Source organism: Otolemur garnettii, unplaced genomic scaffold (assembly GCF_000181295.1).
Source record: "Otolemur garnettii isolate 467f Iridium unplaced genomic scaffold, OtoGar3 scaffold00034, whole genome shotgun sequence".
NCBI classification, from domain to species: Eukaryota; Metazoa; Chordata; class Mammalia; order Primates; family Galagidae; genus Otolemur; species Otolemur garnettii.
This window is the reverse complement of record NW_003852429.1, coordinates 13,769,367-13,780,182: the sequence shown is the minus strand read 5'-3', so window position 1 is coordinate 13,780,182 and position 10,816 is coordinate 13,769,367.

The window sequence follows — 10,816 nt, the reverse complement described above, 5'->3', positions numbered from 1 at the left end:
AAGCACTGAGAGGATCAAGAGTGAAGTCAGTCTTCAAATAAAACTAGCTGAACTTAAATTTAATATCATGTCAAATATGGGAAGAAATAGCTCTAGGAAAGAAGGTTGTAGTTAGAGAATAATGACATAACACTAAAAATTCCTGACCAAATTCATAGTCAGCAGGGAAATATCACAGCATTTTGAATAAAGCTGAGATTGGTTTGCTCAAAGGGTTTAGACATTTTGAACGAAGTGCAGTGTGAACACTGAGTTCTTAGCAGCACCTTGGCAGTGTCGATAGCAAAGAAAGTGATGGGCATAAGTGATAATTAGAAGGAACCCCTGAAAGGAATTGGTCATTAGCTGGGAGGGTAAAGTTGAAGAGAACTTTCCCTTCCCTCAACATCCCCCACAATCACAATAGGGTCTTCCCTCGACCACCTTCTTACTGGTTCAAAATTTTCCTCCTTACCAATATCCAAAATCTGAATATTCCTTTGCTGTCTCTCTTCCTCCTTTTCTTCCATATTTAGTTTCTTAGTTGTATAACACGTGCCTCTGCCAAGTTTCTCATCTGACACATTTCTCATGGATGTCTCCTTGTCTCAGTTCCATGACTTACTCCATTCGGTGCATAATTTTTTCTTGTTTGGACACCGAGGTACAATTCTAACATGTTGCCTGCCTTCAAGTGCATCAGGACAGTTATGAAAGGGCTGCAGTGTGATGAGATGTTCTTTCCAGTCTTACATCTCATTGTTTCTAAGTATTAAATATAAGCTCTGGCCTGAAAAAGGTTATGTGAATATAGCACTATTTTATTGAAATACTTTTTTTTTTCTTATGCTCATCTTCTCTCTCCTGAACACAGAAGCCCGTGTGTGCACACGCAGACACATGCATATACACACACGCCCTCCATTTCTATCAATACCCAGCCCCAATTATTTTTTAAATTTATATTATAAATTCTTTCAACTATATAGAAAACGACTAGAGTACAATGAACTGATATAATGCAATCATTCAGCTTCTACAATCATCAAATAATGGTAAGATTTTGTTTCATTTAAATACCTGTCAGTTTCTCACTGACATGGAATTATTTTTATCAAATCTCAGACCACATAATATTTCATCCATAAATATTTCAAAACATATCTCTAAAATATAAAATCTCCTTTAATAAGTGATCACAATAATATCATTATACCTAAGAATTAATACTAGTCATTCCTATCATAAATAATCTCGTCAGTGTGGAAATTTCTTACCCTGAACATTGGTGCTTTTGTTTAAATCAAGACCAGCATGGTCCACATATTGTAATGGGGTAATTTTTCTTAAATATCTTTTAATCTGTAGTTCTTCCATCCCATTGTCTTTGTTTCCCGTGCATTGTATATTTTGAAGAACTAGATTGTTTGTCCTACAGAGGTTCTCACAGTTTGCATTTTAGGGATTAAAAACCCACCCACCATGTCATATAAAAAGTTAATCTGCCTTAAATATGTTTTATAAATTGTTTGCTGGAGAAAGGTTTGATCATAATTCAAGTTCATTTTATTTTTGGTCAAAAGTTCGTCACAGGTAATGTTGTGTCCTCTGATCATGGGGCACATAACGTTGGTCCCTTTTTCCACATCACTAGCAATTGATAAGAACTCATCCCTGGAAAAGGGTCTATAAAGAGAATGAAAAATGAATGTTTATCTCTTTCCCTTTCTTCTATACATTTTCAGAACAATGCCTTGGAATTTTTCTGAGAACCCTGGTCATAGGAACCATGAGTGCTCACTATTTCTTAGTGGATTAAAATCTCTAGGCATTTTCTGTAAACAGGACCACTGTATTTTTTAATGTATTATATTTATAATAATTAATCTGATTTATATTGAGCATACAAGATGGTCTCTCAACATTTTTCCTTCTTAAGTATGTATTTCGTTCTTCCATGTCAAAATTCCGGGTACCAAAGATACATAAATTTATTTGCATTTGTTTAAATATGGGCACAATATCCTCTATACAATAATGTTAACTATTGTTTGGAAGAGAATCACTTGCTGATCAGTAGCTCCCCAGTGGGTTTTACCAGAGTGAGATGTAAATGTCTACAATATAATTTTCAAAATTTAAGTGGATTTTCTGTTGAAGCAGTTTTGCTTGCCTAATACCTAATGCCTTTGCCATACTCTACTTAAAATGTCATAACATTAATCAGCACCATGAAAAGGACTTATGATTCTATATGGCAACCAATATAGTGACTTAGCAGTCTATATTTTCTCTGTCTGTCTCACATACACACATATGTGTGTGTACATATATATATATATATATATAGAGAGAGAGAGAGAGAGAGAGAGAGAGATGTGAAGGGTCAAACACAAAGAATGATTTTTTACTATGTCACTAGAAAAATATTTTACCCTAAGTAGAAATAGAAAAGCTGAGACCTGTAGTCAGGATTTGAGATGGGTTTATGTCATGATTCAAGATAAGTGTATTAAATTTCAATTCCCTAGAAGAACATTTCCTGTTATAAACTTGAGTTAGATGGTCTGAAGTATCCTGCCAGAAATAAGGAATTATATAGTGTTAAAAATGATGGTGTAATCTGTACATAGGTGACCATGCAGTGACCGTGTTCAAGCATATTAGAGGTAATGAACAAAAATGCAAACATCTGATAGATACCCATATTTAAGTGGCAACCAACAGACTTGACAGGAATACAGAAGTAATAGCAGAAGGAAGGAGATAATATAATGTTAAGAAGCTCACAAGGCAAATATTTCAAGAAGTAAATAACATATTAGTGAGATGGCAATGCCAAGAATAACAAGATTATGTCCAGACTACCCAAATAGATCTGTAATTTAATGCAATCCCCATTAAAGGACTGATGTCATACTTTGAAGAATGTGAAGAAATAGCTATATTTTATATGGAATGAGGACAAAACCTAAATAGCTAACATAATTTTAAGAAAAACAAACTTGGGGCATCATTTTACCAGGCTTCAGGTTGTACTACAAGTCTATAGTGATCAAAACAGCATGGTATTGGCACAAAAATAGAGCTGTGGATATATGGAATAGAACAGCGAACCTGGAGAGGAAAACAGCTGTGTATCACCATCTGATCTTAAATAAACCACACAAAAGCATCCACTAGGAGAAAGAATCCCTATTTTATCAATAGTACTGGAAGAACTGGTTAGCCACACAGAGAAGACTAAAGCTGGACCTTCGCCTGTTGCTACTTACAAAAATTGAATCATGGTGGATAAAAGACTTAAATCTAATACATGAAATGATAAAAACAGAAGAAAGTGTAGGACAAACTCTTGATGATATCTGCCTGGGAAAAGATTTTTATGAAGAAGACCCACTAGCAACTATAGCAACACCAAGAATAAATACATACCTGGGACATGATCAAGCTACAAAGCTTCTGCCCAACTAAGGGCACAAAACTGAAGCAAACAGCCAGTCTTCATAGTGGGAGAAGATACTTGCATGGTATGAATCTGACAAAGGCCTATAACTAGGATCTACTCTAACTAATTAGCAGGAAAAGAGAACAAGCCCAATATCACTGGGCAAGAAACATGAACAGAAAATTCTCCCAAGAAGACAGATGAATGGCCAATGAGCACATGAAAAAATGCTCATTGTCCCTAACCATCAAAGAAATGCAAATCAAAACCACCTTGAAATATGACCTAACCCAGTCAGAACAGCCCACATCACATAGTCACAAAGGTACAGATGCTGTCTTGGGTGTGGAGAAAAGGGAACACTTTTACACTGTTGATGGGATTGAAAACTAATACAGCCCTTTCCGAAGGAAGTATGGAAAATCCTCAAGAGCTAAAAACAGACTTTCCTTTTTATTCAGCAATTCCATTAGTAGTTATTTACTGAGAAGAAAAAAAGATCACTTTACCATAAAGACATTCATACTAGAAGCGTTATGAAAGCTCAGTTCACAATTGCCAAGACGTGGAAACAAGCTATCAACTCACAAATGGATAAACAATGGTGTCTGCATACCATGGAATACTGTTCAGCCATCAAGAAAGATAAGATTTTACATCATTTTTATTTACCTGGATGGATTTGGAGAACATCCTGCTAAGTATCACAGGAATGGAAAGGTCAGCATTAACGTACTTAATACTAATAGGAAGCTAGTAGATGGACAACTACAACCCATCTAAAGAAAAACACAAATAACTCACGTGGGAGGAAGGGGAGGAGGAAGAAAGGCAGAAGGGGACAGCGGCCGGTGAGTGCTCACCTGATGGGCACACCTGTGGGAAGGGCTCAACTACAACCTGGACTTTCCCTAACACAAAAAACGTAATTTAATCATTTGTACCTGTATATTAATCTGAAATAGAAATTAATAACAAAAAAAGTAATAACAAAATTATTAAATTTAAAACTTCAGAGATTATTATTTGTGATCTCAGGGTGAAAATGTTTGGTAAAGTGGTTGAAATGGAAACAGCATTGGTTCTAAGGATAGACTAACAGACAGTAAGTTGGAAAGAGGTGATTTCTTAATGGAACAATGGCCAGACTCTAGGGTAGAGCCACTAAAAATTTCTGGTGAAAAAATCTTACCCTATTTTGTTATAAAACAAATGTTCTGCCAAACTTCCACAATGTTAAGGGTCCATTTGTTTGTTTTGCCCTTCAACTCACCCCTTATCCCCACTTCCTCCCATACCCGGGTGGACCTGGAGCAGGAGCCAGGCCACCTGCAGGCAGCCACAGCATGGGGGGCACTGGGGAGACACGGATGGCAAAGGAAACACAGCCCGACCAGGATTCCTCCAGAAATGTGAGGGAAGAAATACCAACAAAGCAAGGCAGGCTGTGGTGGAGACGCAGCTGAAATGTGATCTGGTAAGTCATAGGCGGGGAGGATCACAGGCCATTCCTAAGCCAGAGCCACAGCCTGTTTCCTGTGTGAGGACGATGGGATAGGAGGGAGCAAGAGGCTGTGAGTGGCGTGAAGACACTGCAGCTCATGACGCAGAGATGGAGGGAGTGGGTGGTTTGGGAACAGCCTCAGCTCCCGACAGATTGCCTTCTCTAGCTCCAGGTCCTTAAAATAACCCAAGGTGGTGGCTCTGTGCTATTGGGGTTTGTTTTATTTTTACTGGAATAGCTTGGAAGAATCAGAAGTCTTCTGAAATCTTGGTTCTAGCTGTGCCAGAGCAGATGAGCCTGGTAGTCTGAATTTGTAAAGGGCTGGTGAACGACATAGGGCACTCGGGGAAAGAGGGACGAGAGTGAACAAGGGAAAGGACTGAGTTTGGGCTCAGTAAGAAGAACAAGGATAAAGGTACTTTCAATATTCCTCAAACTACTCCATTTCCCGCTGTGCCTTCCTCATGAAACACTACGGCCTGAACAGGGAGGAAATAAACGGACGTGCTGGGAATCAGACTGAGCAGATTAGCCTTCAGCGTGGCCCATGCACTGCACCGAGGCAGAGAGAGCGTCTGTCTCTTTTTGGTCGTAAGGATGTGCAGATACTGTGATTCCTGGAGGGAGTGAGGACAACGTCTGCATATAGTTGTCAAGTAAAAAATTACTGCGTACCCTGGTTACATAGAAAATAGCAGAACTGAGACAAGACTGAAACAACAGTTGTGACAGGGCAGGTTCTGGGTTTCGCCGTCTGGATGAGGTAACAAGTCCTCCTACAGGTCTGCTTTGGGGAGTTTCGCTGCGTGATAAGTCACCCTCTCTCTAGAGTAAGGAAGTAGCAGGAAAACAGCTGCAAGGGAGTGAGAGGTAAATCCCTCCACCCCTCGAGGGAGGTGGCATTCTAGCCTGGCTTGGCCCTGTGGAGTATCTAAGGCAACCCAAAATCAATTCACAAAATTTCCTCCCCACTGGGTCAATCTTCTGAAGTTGGAAACAGGCTTCCAATAGCCAGGAATTGATTTTGTGAAGTTCTTCTAAGTAGCAGAGTTAATTAATAATTTGTTAAACTTTCTATAAGGAAAGTTATAAAGCACTTTCTTCCCTTCCCATGTCAATGCTAAAACACACTGAATGTTAGGAAACAGCCTGGGCGATATTGGAGAGACTGAGCATAAGCTCTCCCATCATATTAGCAGGTGCTCTGCTAATCATGGGGTGTGAGGTATGTAAAGGAGAAAGGAAGGAAGAAAATAAGGAAGGAAGGAAGGAAGGAAGGGAGGGAGGAAGGAAGGGAGGGAGGGAAAGAGAGAGAGAGAGAGAAGAAGGAAGGAAGGAAAGGAGGGAAAGAGAGAGAGAGAAGGAAGGAAGGAAGGAAGAGAGGGAAAGAGAGAGAGAGGGAAGGAAGAAAGGAAGGAAGAGAGGGAAAGAGAGAGAGAGGGAAGGAAGGAAGGAAGGAAGGACAGACTGAATTCACAAGTCCAGCATGTCCTAACTGCTACAGGCTTATTAGGAAAGCTATTAGTTAATTCTAAGGTAATATTCCAGGTATTCCTACCCTTAACTTTTGACTTCTGTTTAATATTCATTGTAGGATTACCTTGCTATCATTGATGACTATTAGTTTATAACCATGAGGCCATTTAAATATTTTTTTTTCTCATTTGGCTTGAATATCTGCTATAATGGTTAATAGATAAAAGTGATTTTTTTTGAAAGCACTCTTATACTAGGTAGTTAAGTACTCTTTTACAATTTGTTTTTGTTTTTGTTTTTTGAGACAATCTCACTATTTCATCCTAGGTACAGTGCTATGGCATCACAACTCATAGCAACCTCAAACTCTTGGGCTCAAGTGATTCTCTTATCTCAGCTCCCAAGTAGCTGGGACTACAAGCTCCCTCCACAATGCCTGGCTATTTTTTCTTGCAGTTATTGTGATCTTTGCTGGCCAGGGCTAATTTCAAACCAACAATCCTTGGTGTATGTGGCCAGTGCCCTATCCACTCAGCTAAGGGCACTGCCAGCCTTTTACAAATTATTACATCTTTTATGTTCCATGAGTTGTAAGTCGCAATAATTGTCTACAGCTTATTTGTTTCATATGTATAGCAATAATTTTAGCCATCAGAAAATATTATCCCTGGAAGAGCTCCTTTAGAATACGTATATGTGGAGTTCTGAGCAGAGACTCACATTTACTAAACATCCATTCTATAATCTGTCCTTAAATATAGTACAAATAATACTTTTTATACAAATTTTATAGAAATACAAAAACATGTGGCATGTTTATTCAAAGTATTTTAAGCATCAAACACCACTATGGACTCTACCATTCTTCCGACTATTTAGATGTAACTCCCAGAGTAGTAATATGTATAACTGTAAATCATTGAATACCAGCTGGGAGCCCCGGGCTTCGTATATGGTTGGTGATTTAAGTAAATGACAAAAGTCATTTTGCATATGAAGACAGTGAGACTAGTAGAAAATAAGTATTTGGCCAAAATACATGATTGCCGCCCTGGATATTCTAATTTCACCTCACAGATTCTATACTCTGCTCAGGCACCCTGCTGCCTGCCACAGAAAATCTCCTGGGTCCTGTGAACACAGCACCCTTGTGTTTGATCTTCAGGATGCTGTCAGCCAACAGACAGAACCAGTTATCATCAGATAGCAGGAAGAGAGAATAGGAGCGGTATTTAGTCTTCTGCTTCCTCCTTATCAGGCTTCCTCTGTGTTGTTCTTCCAAAGGTCCAAGTACTGCTGGTCACCTCCTACCTACGGCTACTACCCTCTCTATTTTAGTAAATGCTCCCTCCCCTTGCATTTTCAGACCTTAAGTAGTTACACCTTCATTCCTTACTAACCCTGGGATTCTTATTACCCAGGATTGGCTGTCACAAACCAACTAACACCATTATACATTACTTATTACATTAAATGCTATTAAATCTCTTCATTTGCCTCTTGAGAATACATCAATTTCTTCCAGGACCTTGACTCATAAAGAAATTGTCACTGGGATTGGCTGTTGGAAACAGAATTTAGAGTGGGATTCTGGTACTAAATCGCCCCCATATTTGATAAGTGCAGAGACTGCTGCTTTCTTGGCAGGGGAAGTCACACAGGAGGGCCTATGGCATGTGGTGGCATCAGAAGGGCAGCTGGGAGGAAAGCCATGCTGGTGAACAAACACCACCAAAGCGAGAGTGATGTGTAGTGAGCCGGGCTCAGGCTGGCTTTTTCTGATGACCTTAGCAAGCATGTACCAGGAAATGGACCACCTGAAAGACTCTCATCACACCCAACTCAGGGTGCATGTGGAAAACTGAGATGACCACCAGGACAACTTTAAAAATGGCCTTCTTCTTCTATACCTACAGAGCACCTAGGGCAAGTCCAATTCCTGACTGTACTTGAGACTGACTTGCAGCATTGATGATTGTGATGCTCCAAAATTCTCCTACTACAGTGAACTGGGGGAGCAGGACTGATGCTGAGACAGGGATGGAGCTGCCAGAAGACACAACCAGAGCTAAAAACTCCTAACCCTAAATCATTGCACAAGCTCCTCTGCTAAACCAGCTCTTCCCCCCACTAAATGAAGGAAACAGCTTCCTCCTAATGGAGCTCTTACAGTGCCTACACCCTGAGGGGGTGTGCCTTCTTCCCACCATCACTGCTCTCAGACCATAATGAAAGTCATATCTCTATGGATTGGGCAGGGACACAAAAGGTCTCTTTTGAGAGAAAACTCTGGCCACCAATAAGGCTCCAGCATAGTTTCGCCTTGAATTGACAAGAATTTGGAGGATGTACTGGCCTAGACCCTGAGGGTGTCAGATCAACAAGCATAAAAATACGTACATAGGCCTACCAGGGAGCAAGGATTTAATATATTAACCCAAGCATCTCAGGGTGGCTTGAGATTACTGAATTTATCTCAATCCTAATTGGGCTGAATTCCCAAAACTGCTGTAGCAAAGTCTATCAGATGCCAGCCGGAGGGCAAATCTGGGTAGCAGCTTGTAACTATAAATGAAGTGTTACTGGAACACAGACACCCATATTGAGTTATGCATTGTCATGGATGTTTTTGCAGTATAATTCCAGGTAGGTAGTTTACACAGAGACCATAACATCCATAAAACCTAACGTATTTGTGGTCTGATACTTTATGGGAAAGGTTTTCTTCCCCTGCACTAAATGAGGAATCTAAAGCTCTAGCAGAAAAGTAAGTCCGGGTGGATTCATTCTGAATCACCTGTTCTATCACCTCTCAGCTTCAGTGACCACATCCCTAGGAAGGCCAGGCAATACTTTTTGTACCAGCATCTGAAGCAATATAATAACCTCCCTTCTCCAAACCCCATGTGTAACATTATGTAACCTAAAAATGTGTACTCTCATATGAATTTGAAATAAAAAAAGGAGATTCTAAAATCCAAGTAGACCTGTGGGTTAAGCAAGATTTTGCAGAATCTATGGCTGATAAAATTTGAAGTTCTTTGATAAGTAAAATGTGTAGTATTATGAATGAAAAAACATGCAAAAATGATTACTGACTTAAAATAATCAAAAAATCTCTGCAAATGGGATTTTTTTTTTTTTTTGAGACAGAGCCTCAAGCTGTCCCCGTGGGTAGCGTTCCATGGCATCACAGCTCACAACAACCTCCAACTCCTGGGCTCAAGTGAGTTTCCTGCCTCCACCTCCCAAGTAGCTGGGACCACAGGCGCCCGCCACAATGCCTGGTTATTTTTTTTAGTTGCAGCCATCATTGTTGTTTGGCGGTCCCTGGCTGGATTCAAACTCGCCACCTTAGGTGCATGTGGCTGGCACTTTAGCCAGTTGAGCCACAGGTGCCAAGCTGAGCAAATGGGATTTTTAAGAAAATCCTCAAAGCAACTGATACTACAGAATCAAAATAAAACTTTCAACATTTAATTTTTATCACTTTTTCATTATTTTTCTCTACTGAGAGAGATGCTTATCTGTAGTTTTGTTTACTTTTTTGGTGCATAGAACTCTTTCTTTACAGTAACTCCATGGTGGTAGAAGCCAAATGGTAACTCTCAACTATCAGATAAAGTGTGCTCAACTACCACAAATAGCTGGTTGTTGCTGAAACATCACGAATCCCTAGGAAAAGAGTAGGTGGATCATTCTTTTAGACACTGTAAAGTCTGTTGGTTTGAAATTGACTTGCGTTGCATTAGTGAAGATTCACAGATGGGATGTTTGTGCTCCCCCAAAATTTCTGTGTTGAAATCTCAATATAATCTTCAATAGAATGGTATTTGGATCTAGAGTCTTTGGTAGGTAATTAGGTCATAAAAGGGGTGTTGTTATGATAAGATGAGAGCTCTTAAAAAAAGAGGAAGGGACATGAAATGTTTGTCTCTCGGTCTTGTGTGGATACAAAAAAGAAGAAAGCCATGGGTAAACCAGGAAGCAGGCACCAGACTGTTGATGGCTTGACCTTGGACTTCTCATTCTCCAGAACTGGGATAAATCACTGTTGTGTATGCCACCCAATCGATGGGATTTTGTTTCAGCTGCCTAAACTGAGACACCACCCTAAGTCAACTTACAAACCTGGGGCCTCTCAAACACAGAAGAACCCAGGATATTGTGTAAGAATTTAAGTCACGATCTGCACGCTTCCCTCTAAATTATTCTGTAAAGATACCTACAGTCATTTGCCTTTGCAACTGCATGTCATTTTAATTTATCTTCATCAGCTTTTAATGAACAACTGCGATTAAAATTGACCATTAAGGCTAAGACGCCAGCCACGTACACCTAAGGTGGAGGTTCGAATCCCCAGCCCAGACCCGCCAAAACAACAATGACGGCTGCAACCAAAAAATAGC